The following is a 16546-nucleotide window of genomic DNA, read 5'->3' on the forward strand; positions in this document are numbered from 1 at the left end:
AACCAGCAATCACCTCCTGCTCCTTGGTTTCAATGGGGAGAGAGCCAATAACTACAGCCCAGGTGGGAACTTTGGTGCACATTGATAGGAGAGAAGGAGGATTCCCATTCCAGCTCTCTTCTGAGTATTTAAACAGCAGCCAGAGAGAGTTACTGGGGGTCCATTTCCTCAGTGGTATTAAGTGGGGATTGTTCCTCTGATCGCCAAGATGATTGTCTGAGTGGAATTTTCTGCAAGACATCCATCTTTATTAAAATAGCACTATAGTATGAGATGGAATTCACAGAGCATTTTGCACAACTGCAGATATTATCTTAAGCATGGGCTATTACTTTTCCTTTCCCTAGTTTTGTGGTTTGCAAGGCTCACAGTCAATTTATCTTCCTGCAGAGCACAGATAATTCCCTTTGATTTGAGGGAAGTTACACATGACACATATAGGAGAACAGGAACTTCATAATTTCTTTTAAAAACAAGCAAATAAAGGCTGAATAGAGGGTTCAATTTTACACTGAATATTAACTGAATTGCGCAGTTATTTAGCAAAAAAAAAATCATACAACACTTCTAAAATTGTGATGAACTATTCTTTTTAGTGGTTCTATTATACAGAATATGATAGAATTCATAAAAACCCTCATAAAAATAATCCTGTGCATTTCTCTGCTTTGTTCTGCAAAGTTGTGGTGTTGAACTTCATCTTTTTGTCAATACATGGCAACAACAATGTTCCGTGGTAGAAAACAATATTGAAAGCTGCTGTTGAAACTGGATCTACTCTCAGTGCTGACTCCAGCTGATATTATGGTGGGGCCCTGCAACATCCACTGAGCAGTCTCTCTCTCTATGTAGATTTTCTTCAGTTTTACATGCTGTAAATTTCAGCTTCAAACTGATTCTCATCTCTGTCAGAACAGTGATATTTTTACCTACCAGTTTACTAACTAGAGGGAATAATGATAAGTGAAATTACCTCCTTCCAACTCTGTGAATGTCATTTTAGAATAAATAAAAAGCATAAGCATAATGCATGAGTCACACAGAGCCTGATGTAACTACCAGTGACAGCTGAAACACATATGCTTTATTACATGATGCTGTTAAACAGCAGGAGAAAGTTCCAGATTTTTAGGACTTATGCAAGTTAGAGAAACCAGAAAGTCCTTCAGGGAAGGACTTGTAAATATTTTTAGGGTGTAATAGAAATCAGAATGGTGAAAGAGAAAGCAAAAGAATGAGACCAACAAATTTTTGTAGCACATTGAAATTTATCTTTCTCTTATGGGTTTTCTTATATTTTTTTATTATTTTCTGTCCATGTGCAATCTAGCATAGTGTTTGTTTGGCTAAATATTTCACTGCACATATAATTCAAAGTTACCTTTACCTATATATTTTCTGCTTCATGAAAAAAAAACCATTGACCTTGTGGCTGAAGGCATGGGTAAAAAACCCTGACATGTAATTTAAAAAATGTCTAGCAAAAATGTCTAGCATACTGAGGTCAAGTATTTTAAGTAATTTATTCACATTTCGGATCAAAATCTATTTTGTTCTCTTTCAGAAATTTGTACATATCTTTTATATATAAGTACATGTTAAACTAAATATATATTGGCTTGAAATTAACACCTTGGCTTTTCAATCCATATGACCCTAGTAAAGTATTTGATGGGGAAATAAGGTATTTTGGCCACTTTTATTTCTGTGCATTTTTTACTCTTGTAACTGAAACATATCTGAGATGCTTATGTTAAGTGCAATTTAAAGACAAGAACACTTATTGTCTTCAGAAAAGACCATGGATTTTTCTTTTCCTAAAGGAAATTTGTATGTATGAATCATATGTATGGCAATCTTGGCTTTGGGTCTGATTGATGAGGAGCATAACTGATGTGCACAGCTATGTGCATCTACTTCATGTGCTCTGAGTTTTAAATCTCTTTGGAGAGTGCTGTGTCTGTTGTCTCTGAGTGCTCATTCTCTCACTCTTTCTCAAAACAATGTGAATTGTTAATAAATCAGCTGATAAATTGTGCCCAGTAATGTGGAGTATATCTATCCTAGGCAGGCAAGATCAGTCAAATTCATGGAGGTGAACTGAAAACAGTTTTCTATTGTTGATCTATTGGAGCAGATCTGGAGTGTTCAAACACAGGGAATTACTGTCATTTCAGGCATGGAAATTTCTGGAGGAGTAGGCTGGCTGGTCTTCGGAAGGACATGTGTTAGATAACACAAAGCATCCTGCAATGTTCTAGGTGTATGTGCTTGGTAAATCCTGCACTTAAGCCTCTTTAAGTCAGTCCTGACATGGACTAAGACCTGGAAAGGGGAATCACATGGTGACTGGGAAGTTGCACATCATCCCTTGCTGTGGTGACTTAGCCAGGTCAAGGGATTTGTACACAAAAGGCCCCTTTTTCCCATCCATGATGGAAAATGACTGGGAAGAGGATTTTCTCTTCTTATGTATGCCTGCTGCATGAAACATTTAATAGTATAAAACAAAAAAGAATATTTCAGTTGGAAGAGACCTAAAATGACCATCTAGTCCCACTGCTTGACCAATTCAGGGCTGACCTGAGGATAAAGATGCTGTTAAAGATTTTGTCAAAATGTGTCTTAAGCACAAACAGGCCTGGGGCATCAACCACCCCTCCAAGAAACCTGTTCCAGTGTTTGGTCAGCCTGTCAGTACAAAAAGGCTTCCTCCTGTCCAGCCTAAACCTTCCCTGGTGCAGCTTTGAGCCACTGCCACATGCCCTGTCACTGGACACCAGGGAGGAGAGATTGGTACCTCCCTCTGTGCTTTCCCTGCCACAGAGAGAAATGAGGTCACACTAAAATTGTTAGCGTTTTTCTGGTGTTTAGCCTAGCAAACATGCAAGTGCAAAGAATCTGCCACAATCTTCTCTTACCAAGGATCTCCAAAAAGCATTGTATTGTGCTTTGGGAGTTTTCAATAAAAGGATTTCAAGTAAGGGAATGTAAACAGAATTTATCATGGAATGATAGCACCAAAGGGAATAGCTGTGAACAGACTGGAAGAAAATTTATGTATGTGACATTGTCTGTGCATAACTGGCGCATATTGTAATAATCATTATTTGAATTATTCCTTTCCTTTCTACTCGACAGGCCTATCCATTATGAAAATTGTTATTGTTTCAATGAGAATACAAGTTGTTCTGAGTTTTTGGAAGCAGATTATAACTATTGTTGCCAGTTCCTAAAATGCCTATTGGGCATTGCTATTTTATTCAGTAAATAAATAGTTTAAAACAATAATTGTTATTTGTTAGAATGAACATACTTGAATCCGTTCTTGTCCCTATAGTGCAAGGCTTTTCAGTCAGCATTTGCTGTTTCTAACTGCTACCAGCATTTGCCAGCTGAAAATGCTTTAGCAGCCAGGATGTGAAAAATAGAGATGTCATAAATTAGTGATGAAGGAATATTTCATAGAAATCATAGGAACCATAGAATGGTTGGAGTTGGTAGGGACCTTAGAGGTGACCTTGTCCCAGCCCCCTGCCATGGACAGGAACACTGTCCACTAGACCAGGTTGCTGAAAGCACCAGAAATTGTTTATTTTTAACAACTAGTATTTTTGCCATCTGTAAGGAACAAGTGTGGGATTTGTAACATCTAAAAACACCACTACTGAAATTAAATACCAGACTGTTAAAGTAGGCCAGGCTGCTCTGCAGCTGAGGCATACTGAGCTTCTGGTAATGGATACTACTGAAATACCACCTACTGAAGTACCACCTACTACTGCAGGTGGTATCAGCTGTTTTAACTCTAGATTATGTCCTGTGTGTGCCCAGCTCTCCTTGATATTGGTGGGAAGTAGATAGTGCGACATTTTTGAGTGTTTTTGTTCTTAGGGCTTTCCACTTGAGCCAGAAAGGCGTCTGGGCAGAGCTCTTGCTGTGGTCTATGGAAGCTTCTCACATAGGAAGTGAGAACTGCCACATCCTTGAAGTTTTTTAGTTTTTAAAGACAGAAAACATTTCTTCTGTGAAGTCCTTCAGGGGGGTTTCTGCCTCAATCTCTTCTCTTCTCTTCTCTTCTCTTCTCTTCTCTTCTCTTCTCTTCTCTTCTCTTCTCTTCTCTTCTCTTCTCTTCTCTTCTCTTCTCTTCTCTTCTCTTCTCTTCTCTTCTCTTCTCTTCTCTTCTCTTCTCTTCTCTTCTCTTCCCTTCTCTTCTCTTCTCTTCCCTTCCTTCTCTTCCTTCCTTCTCTTCCCTTCCCTTCTCTTCTCTTCTCTTCTCTTCCCTTCCCTTCTCTTCCCTTCTCTTCCCTTCTCTTCCCTTCTCTTCCCTTCCCTTCTCTTCCCTTCTCTTCTCTTCTCTTCTCTTCTCTTCTCTTCTCTTCTCTTCTCTTCTCTTCTCTTCTCTTCTCTTCTCTTCTCTTCCTTCTCTTCTCTTCTCTTCTCTTCCTTCCCTTCCTTCTTCTCTTCTCTTCTCTTCTCTTCTCTTCTCTTCTCTTTCCTCTTCTCTTCTCTTTCCTTCTCCTTCTCTTCTCTTCTCTTCTCTTCTCTTCTCTTCCCTTCCCTTCCCTTCCCTTCCCTTCCTTCCCTTCCCTTCCCTTCCCTTCCCTTCCCTTCCCTTCTTCCTTCCTTCCTTCCTTCCCTTCCCTTCCCTTCCCTTCCCTTCCTTCCCTTCCCTTCCTTCCTTCCTTCCCTTCCTTCCTTCCTTCCCTTCCTTCCCTTCCTTCCTTCCTTCCCTTCCTTCCCTTCCCTTCCTTCCTTCCCTTCCTTCCCTTCCTTCCCTTCCTTCCCTTCTCTTCCCTTCTCTTCTCTTCTCTTCTCCTTCTCTTCTCTTCTCTTCTCTTCTCTTCTCTTCTCTTCTCTTCTCTTCCTTCTCTTCTCTTCTCTTCTCTTCTCTCTTCTCTTCTCTTCTTCTTCTCTTCTCTTCTCTTCTCTTCTCTTCTCTTCCTTCTCTTCTCTTCTCTTCTCTTCTCTTCTCTTCTCTTCTCTTTCTTCTTCTCTTCTCTTCTCTTCTCTTCTCTTCTCTTCTCTTCTCCTTCTCTTCTCTTCTCTTCTCTTCTCCTTCTCTTCTCTTCTCCTTCTCTTCTCCTTCTCTTCTCCTTCTCTTCTCCTTCTCTATTTTCCTTTCTTTTCCTTTATTTTTTTTTCTTTCTTTCATGAATAAGTGAGCCATTCCAGCAGAATTAAAGGAAATTAATTGCACATGGTATTAAACTGGAGGAGGCCAGGTCAAAGAATTTTCATTTTCAGTTTAAAGAAGCCAACCTTCCAATCACTGTAGCTGGAACTCACTGCACTTGAAGCTCAGTTTCTGATAATGCTCAATCTGAAAATTGAAGAGGGAACAAAGAAGAGGGAAACAGACTTTTCTCAGTGGTATTCAGTGTAGCAAGAGGCACAAACCAAAACACACGAAATTCCATTTAAATGTAAAAAAATTGGTCAAACACTGTCACGGATTGCCCAAAGAGGTTGTGGAGTCCCTCTCTTGGACATACTCAAAACCTGACTAGCCATGGTCCAGAGCAACCTGCTGGAGTTATCCCAGCCTTGAGGAGAGGCCTTGGGCTGGATGATCTCCAGAGATCCCGGATAAACTCAGCCATTCTGGGACTCAGGGTGCTGTGGAATACTTTTGAAATCCAACCTAGGACTAACCATAGTTAATTTTCTTCTGTATGTATGCCACTATTTTTTCTCACTTTTCTTTCCTCCTGCAAGTGGGAGCAGCAAAACGTCTGTGTTTAGTGTGAAATGAAATGAATCTTAGAGATGCAAAATGGATTTCTGGTCACTCATGGAAAATCTTCAAGGAGGAGAACAGAGCAAATGTCATTCTGCAGAACCCTTTTTCTGATGTAGTGAATCTATGCATGACAATAAGTATTTTACTATATTTATAGCTGTCAGGCTATAACCAATTCTAAGGTACTTTTTTTTTTTTGAAAGGAGCACCATCTCAAATATACCCATATGCATATGGACATGGTTTTTTTACCTCTTTACACTCATAGAGATCTCCTTCATAAAAGCTTCTTTTATCTAGCTAAAGAACAGTGGAATACTGTTTGTCAGGAGCAGGGATAACACCTTCCAACATGTATAACCACTGCTCAGACCACAATATTTCCTTGCAAGTGTTTACTACAACTTGTCTTTCATTTTTTGTTTTGCTTTTTGAGCCTTAGAGGTTGTTTGCTTTGGGAGTGATTTTCACGTCCTGTATTTTTGGTGCAAATGTTTTCCACAGTCTTTTTAAAATGTCTTGTCTTGTACTGAATATATAAAATGTTTCTTTTTGCCTCAATATATTTTATTAGTTACCAGTTAAGCATATCCACAACAACAAAACAAAAAATACAGGGTTTGTCATTAAGTTACTTTGAGACAAAAATGTGAAAATTAATGCATTTATCAATTTATATTAAAAGAAGACTTCAACAGTATTTCTAAGTCAACAGAAGTTATACTCCATGTACTTTGAAGTCAGAAAACTGTAGCTGTTAAAAATGGAAGCATGATAAAATCATAATAGGAAAAATGTTTTTCATAGAGAAAAGGTTATTTAAGTTTTTCAAATCAACTGGATGAAAGAAAGCAGTCGGGGATTTATAGTCTGGTATCACAATTCTCTCTGCTGGGTTTTTACTACTAAAAATAGGATATGTGTATTTTATAAGTTCCATTTAATTCCAGTTCACCATATCACTCTTGGAGCTTCACACATATTGCACTGAAGCAGGAACTGGGATAGAATATGTCAGGAAAATATCAGGGGAAATTCATTCCTTTGTTGCTATTGGTATCAGCTGCTGGCAGTGTGAAATCCTCAGGGGAAGATGTACCCTCAAGGTCTCATGCTGTATTATTACACACAGCACACAGGTACATTAGTTACACTGTCTTTCTTCCACACACACCGTGTGGTATTCAAACACCAATTAGCATTCTACATTAAACAGGGAGCATCCTGGGGCTGCCTGTATTTAATTATTTTAGTGTGCCATTCTGTCTGATTATATGTCTAGCTGTTCAATTTACCTTGTGACATATTCTGTATGAAATGGTTTAGTGAAGGTGATCTTCAAATTAAACACCATCCCTGTGGGTAGCAGTGCTGTAATGTGTATGACAGAAGCAGACATCATCATCTCCTGCATGACCCTCCTCTTACTGCTTCTGAGTACTTACATTTTCCCTCTGTCATTTCTGTACTTCTCTGCTCATGTCTCTTAACTGGATATTTGCTCATTTGGAGTCTTCTGGTTTTACTTTCCCTGCTTTTGAAACCCAAATTGCACGTAGTGATGGAGCCTTGTACAGCCATGCACCATGGCCAGTACCTCTCTTTGGAAAATCAGTTTAGTGCCTCTAAATCTTCATCACAGGTTTCATATTTGGGATGACCAAATTCATTGCAAATAGCCTGGGTTACAGCAAGGTCTTGCCCTTGTGTGTGGGGGTGTAGAACCTGTGACACACCACAGGTATGTCAGAGCTGCTGCTGCAGATGGGCACGTGGAGAAAATAACACTGAGAAAGGAAATGAGGAAGAGTTCACGGATCACAACTACAGAGAGGTTGAATTATGGTGCTCTTGCTTAGAAGAAAGAAATGTAGTCATTAATTAGAGATGATCTCCACATTAATCTAATAAATGCATTTCCCTAATGAGCCTTTGCATGTAGCTTGAAAAAATCCTCAACAGGTGGCGGGGAAAATGACAGGGCTGAGTAGCACCTGTGAAAAATGGTCCTCAAGGGCAAACCTCCATCAGTGTCAGACTGACTGAGTCTCTGCTCAGAACAAGCTGGGCTTGGTGCAGCTGCATCCTGGGCACCAGCGTCCCCAACCCGTGCTGTGGGGGGGATGAAGGGGATCACAGAGGATGGGTCCATGTTGGCCTCTCTGAGCCACCCAGACTCACCTCTGATGCTTTCCCATCAGAACATTTCTCCAGTTCATCCAAAGCTGTGGGAACATTGTGATTCTGACAAAACTTGCCTTAGTTACTTTATGCCACCTTTCTGAAATCAGCCATCCTCCTCTTTCCCTGGCAGGCTGGTTGGACATCTAAGGAGCCCAAAGTCACAAATTTCCAAAGCCTGAACAGAGAACATCAGGATGAGCTATATTCCTATATATATATTCCTATGTTAATAGGAATTATAGTAATTATATATAGGAAATATAGGAATTATAATTCCTATAATATTCCTATATTCCATGGGGAATGCAACCAGAAATATCATTGTCTAGATCCCATATTTCTGAGGGAATTCCTAATGCCTGTTAAACAATTTTTAGTGTAGAGTGAAACATTTATTTCAAGGAGAAATATTTTTTGTTTCATTTAAAAATACTGTTACAGAGTATCATTACCATAATAGAAAATAGTTTTTATTCCCTTATCCTCTCCATCACTCACACCTACATGCTGAGTTTAGAAAGAATACTTTTTTACATTCTTAAATGTGCTTGTAGAGGGAAAATTATCTTCCCAGCCTATCCCCAAAGGAGGCAGACATAAATCTCAATACTGGTCCTCTGTGGCTGGTTTGATGGTTTATACTGATTCTGTGCTGGAGGTGACATTGAAGCTCCTCTCAATGAGGCAGATGTGGGACATGCAACATTTTTCAGCATTGAAAATATGGCTTAAGAAAGTGCATTCTGGCAGACTGAGAACTGGGCGTGCACTCAGGTCCTCTGTTTTCTTCTGGCAGAACCTTTCCTTTAGAGCCAAGGCAGACAGTGAACAAACCAAGCACTCATGCCATAGAGAGCAATGCTGCAGTGGCACACACTTCTGTTGCAAACCTAAAGACCTCATGGTTAAAGGTGAGATAGGGATGTTATATCTTAATTCAGCACTGTTGAAAAAGAATGAAGCACTGAGAAGTATCCACAGACTAATCCTGGCAAAGCAATTTTTGGTTTCCATTTCTTATAAAAGCAAAATCTTTATTACTTGAAAATTTACAATATCATCAAAACTTCCTTTCTTCCTTTTTCCCCCTCCATATTGTCCCCTGGTGTTTTATTCACTTTTAACTTTTAGCATTTTTCCACAAAATTGCATTTTTTCCTGGTAATTAAAAGGATCCTAAATTGCTCTTTGGTGAAGGTTTTGAATAAAAATTATAGAAAAGATAATAATGATAATTATAATGATAACAATGAATTTCACAAAAGAAACTAGACTCTCTTTACTTTTTTTGCACAACATAAATGCTTTCAAATCTTTTCCCAAAATATTTTGCATACTTTGGCCTCTTTTAGTGAGGACAGTCAACTCTGTGTCAACATGCCACTTAATTCAGGTTAAACTAATCATATGATTTCTAATGTCTTTCTTTTTTGTACACCAGTAGAAAACAGGGATACAGGAATACAAATAGCTATAGGGAATACAATATAGCTACAAATACTTGTTGGCAACTGCTTGAGATACCTCTGGCCAGCCTTCTTCAGCTGACAGCAGGTGCTTGTCCTATCAGGATTCATTTGGGGATCAGGCAATTCACCCAGAGCTTTGCCTCAGTCCAAGCCTTCTGGCAATGTTTCTCACTAAACCTGGAACATTAGTAAAAAATTAGGCTGCATTGAGCAGTTTCTGTCATTAATTTCTCATTTGCAGTCCTCTTTCTGCTCCTTTGCCCACAGTCTGTCTATACTTGTTTCTACTTCTGAGCCATTTTCTGCATGTTCTCCATGGAAACACAAGCTCAATATTATTTTAGTTGAACACATAATCCCAGCATAGTTTCAGCACACTTGAAACTGGGACTCTGCTTCCTTGGCTACATAAGCTGAACTAGAACTGAGAGCCTCAAGGAAAGCAATTCAGCAAAGAGCTCTGAGATTTGAGCAAGACGCAAAGTCCTTTTTCACCTTTTTGACTTTAAGCATTTTTATCACCCACAGTGCTTTCCCCATCTTGCCAGGGCATTTATATTTCAGAGGTTTTCCCACAGAGTTATTTACTGGGTAATGTCTTCACTGAGAACATTTAACTTTAAGTCATAAATGGCGACTTGTTATTTTTATTATTCTGTAAAAGCCTTTTGTCCACTTTGTTTAGCATCATGAGCCTTTGCCTACAGTGAATTCCACTAGCACTACAACCAAAGTATCACAGCCAACAACTCACATTATACATGAGCCTTGGATAAGGCTGTGGACTAAGCCATGCAAAGAATCACTGAGTGGTGTTCTTTCCTCCCTTGCTTGCCAGCATTATTTAAAAGTGATGCCAGAGCATTTTTCACTTAAACCCTATAAATATAGCTCTTTGAACGTGTTCTGTTGTTGATTTAAAATTTAAACATTTAATTTAGCTTCCCATTAAAATAAAATCTCACAGGCTCCTCTGAAATGTAACATGCTCTGAGGCAGCTTTCCATTGTGAGGGAGAGTAACAGCTAAATGAGATTTTTTCCCCTCCTAAATTGAGATTTGGAAATTATATTAAATGGCATTGTTTATTGTAGTGAATAAGAAAGAGCACTAAAAGGATGGTTCTGCATTCAATATAGTCTGGCAATTTCTGCTTTAAGGGCCTTATTTTCTGAATCACTGAAATGAAAGACAGGATTGCTACTGATTGAAAAATGAGTAGTACCATGCTCGAAGAGCCCATCTCAGATCCTGCTGAAACCACTGGAAAGTTTTAGACTTTAGACAGCAGCCATGTAAAGAGACATGTGCGTTCTCTGGATCTTGTGGAAATGCACATGGAGAAGGGCACTGGAAACCAGTGGAAAAGTCTGTGAAGGGAATGAAGGTCTGCTCATCTCCAAACAGTGCAGGAGGAGCCAGGCAAGTAGGAAATTTGGATCAAGGCCATAAGGCAAAGCAATGACCTCTGCCAGGTTTTCCTTCCTCCTGTGGTGTGCTCTTGTTGTCTTTTCCAGAGAGCTTTTGTTCACCTTCATTAAATATAAATAAACTCCATTGAATAGACCAAGTTGGTTTTGTACTGCAACAATTCCAAATCCTGCATCTCTTCTTTTCCCCATTTGAAACAGAGCCATCACAACTTGAACCCCACAACCTTGAAGTGAAAATAGGAATTTCTTAGATATGGAAGTCTCCTTTCCAAAAAGGGTGTTCACTTATGGCTGATATTATTTGCCTAACTTCCCTACTCCCAGAACAACTTAAACATCCATCTTGTGTGCCAAGATACAGCAAATGAGCAACTGCTTATGCTTTAATGAGTACAAACAAAGTTAAAAACCTACGTTCTGCATCTTGTTTCAAATCATATCATGAGCAGAGACCACGTCTTTCTATATTGGGAGCCTTTCCACCAACTTGCATCCAGCTCCTAGTGAATTTGAAATTGCAGTGGTACCAATGCAAGCAAGAAATTGTGAGGGAGAACCATTATTTGAAATAAGAATGTGAGACTGCGTAACTTACCAAATAAGTCACTGTTTTCTTTAGTATTTAGCTCTCTTTAGCAGAAGCCACGTATCTCTATGTTGTATGTTGAAAAAAATTAAGATTTAGTACATTTCTGCTATATCTAGAATCTTATTTTCAGAGTTACAATGATTACAGAATGGAATTTGTTAGGATGAATTCAACTTGATTGGAGACATCTAAAAAGATTCTATGTCAGCTACCATTTCTCACAGAAATACTTCTTCCATCTGTCCTCCAAGAAGAGTTCTGGGAATGACGAAAAAAATCCTTAATTTTTTAAAAATAATTGTAGAATTGTATGGCAAGTATTTTGTACAGCCCTGTTTTGCAGCTTTATCTGCAAAATAGTGGAGAAATTGTGGAAAGCCTTTTGACAACATTCCCCACAGAAATGGGTGAGGAAAATGATCACAGTGACAGTAGTGAGAAAGCTCATCCACCCCAAAATGAATGGAAAACACTCACTGCAAAACAGAAAGGGCCAGCTTGGTTTCAAACTCAGCTGTAAGTTCAAGAGCTCCTACACTTAACTGCTCCTACACAATAGCTGTAAAGATAAAAATGACCATTTTTCCTTCTGTAATTGCCACAATGAGTTCAGAATCTTTTGGCAATTGACAGGTTTTGCAGTTGAAGCAGTGGCATGGATATATCTGCTCAGGTTCCTAAGAAGCTGAGCTCAATGCTACAAGTTTTTTTCACTGTTTGATTTAGAGGTCAAATTATTTTCATCTCTGAGTAAAGCAGAGAGGGAGGAGGGAGGTGTGGGAAGGAGAATTGGTGGTAGGCGCCTTTGTGCTTTACAGTCTTTTCTTCTAATACAGACCAGGTTGGTGGCTACAGGAGCACAAAGCCTTGAATTGCTGCTTTGCATGTGTAGTACTGAATAAATTGCTTAGATGCACTAAAAGTATACAAATGTTTACAAATATTTACGTGCATCTGGTGTGTAAAACCAAACGTATTTAATCCCAAATATTTCGGAGCACACCACAGCTGTCATTAGCAGTGACATTTCTATTCATGCAAAATAATATGTAATTACCCAGTCAAATCTAACCTGCTCATCCTCATGTACAGCTTTCTTCTGCCAAAGAGCTAAAAACTAAATGATAGCTCCCCTATGTTCCAGAGCTGGAAGCACGCTGTGTTTTCAAACAGCCATCCATCGCAAACCTGGCGAATCCCACTGCTCAAATTAACAGAGCACATGACTCGCCGCCTTCAATATCAGCATCCAGGGGAGGAAGTCCTCATTTGGGAGCCAGTCACGGGCTGAGAAATCCCTTTTGGGGATTTCAGGTGCGGGGTCGGCTGCGTGGCTCCCAGCCGGGGTCACATGCGGGCGGCGGCGCGGCGCGATGGGCGCACCTTTCCCTGTGCCCCCAGCAGCTGTCATGGGAATGATCAGCTGCCTATTACATGCATGCATGCACTTCCCTGCCTCAGAGCACACAGCCCTAGCATGCTCTGCTCAAAGGGAAGAATTTATATCCCTAGTTTGGCGCAGAAGGGCAGTACCCCCTTGCCAGGCAGCCCCTGCCACCGCCAGGAAATTAACTGAGTAATTTTCCCTGCTTTGTTGATGGCGGTGGGGAGGGAAGGACAAAAGCTGCACCATCGGTAGCAAATTTACTGCAGGATGAATTAAGCATAACCAGCCCTCAGGGATTACTGTGCTCACATGAGCATCAAAAACCAGGGTCCACCAGGCTCCCCAGTCATCCCAAGCAGTGGAGAAAAGCATTTTCTTCACAAGCTGCTTCTTCAGAGCAGCAAAATGTTTCATATCTCTCTTCTTTTTTTATCCCCTGTGACCTCCTTATCAGTAATTCATGCCATATAACGAGGAGAGGGTTTTTTAGGAGTAGTGTGTTTTTTGTGAAGCAGAGCTTTTAGGAGGATGCAGCATGCACAGAGTCCCCCAGTAATGAACTACAACTCTGAGAAAAAAATGGTTTGAATGGGAACTGATTTGGAAAGCAGTGAAAGCAGAGTATTCCTTTCCTCTGTGAACTGAGTTATCCTGGGGGCCTACAAATCTCTGAAAAAAAAAAGCCTTTTCATAGAGCAATGCTGCCTAGCTTCAATCAAAAACAGAGATAGGTGTGCAGTGACACAGACCTGCCCTCTGAAGGACATGGCCTGAACACAAAAAGAGGAGATCAAAGACATCAGCTGGGCATCCCCAGTGGCAGGCACAGAGCTTGCCAGGTATCTGCTGCCATGAAGTGCACTGGATGCTGACCATACATCATTGATTAAGGCCCATAAACTATCTTTAGTGTAGGAAATTGAGCAGAACATGTTTAAACTGCAAAACCAGATGATATTAATGCTACTACAAGCTCTGTTTGCACAGTCTTAGTATTTTTCTTTTTTTTTTCCCTTGAAAGCAGAGTCATCTTGTTGGCCTTTTAAGTATGTACCTGGCACTTACTGGCAGTAGAACTTCGACCTTTTCAGTGATGGGTAATCATTTGATTTACCATCCTCTGTTCACCATTTTATTTAAATTGTTTATTTAAACACCAATGTAAGCACTGTCCATTATTAATTGACAGCTTTCTCTTTATATATTTAGTTTTAAAATCGAACAAATCTTCCTGAGTTCTGCTCATGTGTTTCTATTGAATTCAGAAGAATGCCAATAATTTACCTTATCAGAGAACTGGCTTTCATGTCATTCCCTAGCTCCAAAAAGCTGTGAGGCAAAGACAAAACAAAATCTTATCAGTTCTATACTTTGTCCTCACAGTTCATTTCCACAAGAGTGAACACAGCATTGATACAACCTGCTTTTCCAGGGAAAATGAGACAAATATGTGCATGTTACATGACAGTTGTTAAAGACGTGAAGCACAGCTTTAAATTCTAAGTTTAAGATAAAATCATGTTTGTTTTTTGGAGATGAAGTGCATAAATTATTGAGTGCCTGGCTGATTTTGCACACACTTTTCTTAATGATTGAAATCCCAGTTCTGAAGATTAGAGTGATTGTCAAGATCTCTGAGTTAGCAAAACATTATACTCCTCCACTGAAAGGACTCAGATCTGATGAGAAAGGAAAATTTGTGATCTTGGCTTCCCTCGATCTTTTGCTGTTAGTCCAGAGCCAGAAGAATGAGCAGAGAAGCAATCTTGGAGCTCAGAGAAACATGTGGTTTCTGTCTACCACAATAAGTGACAGACCACTCATGGCCTGTTCTTATCACCTTTAAAATTTGAAGGTTTTGACTTTGGTTCAAATGAATCTGGAATTGTGGGAGGGTTTTATTCCTTTTTTTCCCCCTCAGTTGCTCAAAAGTAGTTGGCAAATTCTACTGTTGCAGCAGAGCAATATTGACCCACATGTTTTGGGGTCAGATCTTGGATCCAGGAACTGAGCCACGTGTTTGGAGTTATCATTTGTGTAACAGGCACTGCTGATGTGTGTGGTGAATTTTGATAAAATCGCAGTGCTGTTGAGTTTTTTCCTTAAGAACCAAGTAGAGCTTTTGCTTATGGGGCACCAGGAAGGTCTGGCCAGTTGCAAGTTTCTTTGAGCCCCCCAGTTCTGTGTACCATTTCCAGAGCCAGGGCAGGATGCTCTCAAAGGCATCAATGGCCACAGCTGTACTTGACCAGCCCACTCTTGGTGATTTTCTATTTCACATCTTCTTGGTCTGCAGAATCTGGAGGCTAACTGCATGCACCCTGGCAAATCCAGTCTGCTGCATCATCCTTCTGCCCAGCTGGGAATGGACAAAGTGGAAAGCAGCAAGAAAAGAGGATTTTGGAGATCTATTCCAGCCAGTGGTTTCTTGGTGCTCCCAGCACTCTCGTGCTCTGACTCAGAGAAATTAAACCAAGCAAACCCACAAACCCTCCCAAGGCATTCTGAGCAGGGACAATATTTCATCATCCACAACCTGTGTCTCTGTGCACAGTGATCTTTAAGGAGAAAAACAATAGACAGACCAAGGCTGTTTTGTGTTTGTTTTCCAACTTTTGCCCTCTCATGCGCAGGGGCAAAGACATTAGCACAGTATAACATTTTGGTTCCTGTTCCTGGTCTTGAAGAACAGGTTCCCTTGAAGAAGGAGTTGTTTCTATAGAATAGAAACACATGAAGACCAAGTGTCTGATGTCAAGGCACAGAAAAACTTCAAATGTATTCAACCAAAACTCAGTCTGTGTTCAGCAAACGCACAGGAAAATAATGATACAAATGTTAACAATTATTTTGAAGACTGTTCAGCAGGAGAAAAACCCCATGACTTTTTAGTTTTGTTTGTTTTGGTTTGGTTTTTTTCCCAAACCTATTTTACATGTGGAAAAAGATATATGCCAGTTGTATTGTATTTAGAAAGATTCTTACCTAGCCTCAAACAGCCTCACAAGGCTACACTTATCTAGAGACATATTGACTACCTTTATATGGACTTTTAAATTCTGCCAATGTGTCTAAACAAAATATTTTAAGCAGTTTCCAAATTCGGGTCCAGAGCTGCAGATTTGAGGTCCCATTAATTGATCTCAGACTGCAAAATGTAATTTGGGGCTTGGAGTCTGTGATATTAAAAAAGCAACTCATTACAGAATTTGCGCTTGGACTTACAATATAGTTTTGAAGTTGTTTATCTCTACTTTCCCCCCTTTCCAAAATTTGGGGAAAAAAAAAAGGAATTATAGTTTACAGTGGAATTTGGGAAGATTTGACCCCAGACGACCTTTGCCAGGAACTGCTAAAGAGCAAATAGGGCAGAAAGGCAGAAATGGTTTGTTGCACAAAAATGGTGATTCTGTGCTAAGCTTCATAGATTGGAAAGAGCATTCTGAAAGTCCAGGCAAAAATGTGACAAGAAGCCAGTTTAAATAGGAGCACATAGGTGTGATATGTTCTGAGGGCCAGGTGTGACTTGGGAGCCTGGCAGCTTTGTGCACATTGTAACTTTGACATCAGGGATGAAGAGGGACAGGCTAACAAAGACTACTGATAATTAAGTCATGAAAAGGTATGGCTCACAGTGTTGCTGCTTTTGTGAGACACAGCGAGCAAATGCACTGTGAAGGGTTACTTGTGTAAAAGGCAAGTGCATTGTTTGTGGCATAGCCACCAGCAGTTTACAAATGC

This window comes from Camarhynchus parvulus, chromosome 4, assembly GCF_901933205.1.
Source record: "Camarhynchus parvulus chromosome 4, STF_HiC, whole genome shotgun sequence".
In the NCBI taxonomy this organism is placed as follows: domain Eukaryota; kingdom Metazoa; phylum Chordata; class Aves; order Passeriformes; family Thraupidae; genus Camarhynchus; species Camarhynchus parvulus.